This window comes from Neltuma alba, unplaced genomic scaffold (assembly GCF_004799145.2).
Source record: "Neltuma alba isolate B1F8T4 unplaced genomic scaffold, ASM479914v2 tig00000610_pilon, whole genome shotgun sequence".
In the NCBI taxonomy this organism is placed as follows: domain Eukaryota; kingdom Viridiplantae; phylum Streptophyta; class Magnoliopsida; order Fabales; family Fabaceae; genus Neltuma; species Neltuma alba.
Window position 1 is genome coordinate 32,501 of NW_021632113.1, and position 2,500 is coordinate 35,000.

Genomic DNA, 2,500 nt, shown 5'->3' on the forward strand with positions numbered 1-2,500 from the left:
GTCGTGAATATCGGAATAGGACAAACCGCCCCGTGGATATCTTTGCTTCGGAACAAAACAATTAGAATTAGGCTCGGTCAACTGGAATGTGTATTATCCATATAGGGGATCTTTCAATTGAGAAGATCCATCGACCTGAGACGAAGAGAAAGAAAGGTCTATCTATTTTATTTAGTTATTCAGTTAAACCAATGATTCGTTATTGGAGCAGATAGCAACAACCATTTCATCCGGCATACGTATTTTTGATTTTCCAATGGATTTACATCTTTCATTAATGGAAATTTTTTGATGTAGTGAGTAATAGCTCTGGTTGTTCGCTCTTCAAGAATTCTTGTTTAGGCAGTTCATACCATCCATACATAATGTTTTGATCTAAGATTTCAATTCTTCCATGTTTCCGCAGTAGCATATTGTTCCATGGAGCTAAGGTCCAAAATATGGAAGAAACAGGTGTTTCCACGACTCTACCACCCAGTCAATTCTGTTTCACTTAATCCCTATTTCATGGCCACATATCTTTCCGGCTAAGGAATGGGAAACTCTTCTTTTGTTACATGAATCCTATTTTCATTTCATCCGGGAAAAGCCATCTTTTTCTCAACAATGTCTTTGTCATTTGATCCAATAGCGTTCCGTTAGATAGGAACAGATTTGATAAATACTGATAACTCTCGGATAGAGTATTAGAACGGAAAAATCCATTAGATAATGAACTATTGGTTCTAAGCCATCTCTGGCGATGAATCAACAATTCGAAATGCTTTTCTTGCGTATTCTTGATAAACCAGCGTTTAGACATAGATGTAGAAGGATCTGTTTGGGAAGTAAGAAGCCCCCTTGACATCTCTTCATCTGCAAAGAATTCTCGATGGGAAAACACAGAGACAAAAGGCTGATCTTTGAATAGGAAAAAGAGTGGATCCGCAGGGTCCCAAATGAATTGGCTTATTCGAAAAAAGCCTTGTTCTTTGGAAGATCTATCTCGTGTCTGGTACTGCATGGTTCCACTCTGCAAGAACTCCGAATCATTCTCTTGAAGCTCATCCTCTTCATCATAAATGATCCGCTTGCCCCGAAATGACCTGGCCCAATAGGGAAATCCCAATTCATTGGGCCTTTCGATACAATCAAATAGAAGGCCCCAAGGGCGCCATATTCTAGGAGCCCAAACTATGTGATTGAATAAATCCTCCTCTATCTGTTGCGGGTCGAGGGCTCCTTCCCCTTCTTCAAACTCCGATTCATATTTTTCGTAGAGAAATCTCTGATCAACGATAGAACAAGATCCATTTTGAATCATATTTAAGGGATTCCTTGGTTCGGGCCGAAGAAGCAATGTCACTCGATCATTATCAAACTGACTGCAATCTTTTTCTGTCCGTGAGGATCCCACCAGAGCGCCTTCTACTTCTAATAGGCCATGAACTAGATCAGAATCATTCTCAACGAGTCCATAAGAAGTGATCCCATCTTTTTCATCAGGTCCGGGTAGAGACCAAAGGTCTTGAGCGACCGATCCGGCAGAACAACTCAAAAGATAAAGAAGTATCGTTAATTTCTTCATGCTCGTTCCAAGTTCGAAGTACCATTTGTACAAATAAGAATCCCCCTCGTTACATGATTTCTTCTTCATATAGATAGATATAGGATCTATGGAGCAATTACTTAGAAGTACATTTTGTGAAACAGCCCTTCCTATCTGATAGAAAAGGATCCCATGATCCTGAACCGATCTTACCTGGGATCGCAAATCCCAAGTTTGTCTATGAAGAGCGGATCTAATTATATTAGTGTCTATAATTGATTTCTTTTGTATAATACTAATCGATAGGGCCTCATTGGTAAGTGCTACAAGATCTCGTACATTGGAACCCATAGTTATGGACCCGAATCCATTAGTATGGAACATCTTCTTTTCCAAGTGAAATCCCCTAGTATATGAAAGAGTGAAAAAGTGCTTTCGTTGTTGTGGAATAAGAAGCCTTCGTATCTTAATGCATGTATTTAATTTATTCGGAGCTATTAGAGCGGGATCTACTTTTTGGGGAATATGAGTCGAAGCAATAACAAGAATATTTCTAGTGGAACATCTTTCACAATCCCTGGAGAGATAGTTCACTAATAGACCGAGGGATAAGTAATTCGACTCATTCACATCCAGATCATGAATGTTTGGAATCCATATTATGCAAGGAGACATTGCTTTTGCTAATTCGAATTGAAGGGTGATATAGATAGAAAATCGGTCTTTTTCCGGCATCATATCCATAGTTAGCGCATTCATCATAGTTAGAAGCTCCAGCTCCGTATCAAGGTCACGGTCGATATCGTCACTATCATCAATATCGTCAATATCATCAATAAGAAAACCCTTAGGCTTGTTATCCAGGAACTTGTTCAGAAATACTGTAATGAAAGGAACATAGGAGTTTGTCGCTAGGTATTTGACCAAATAGGATCGTCCAGTTCCTATAGAACCTATCACTAAAATACCCCT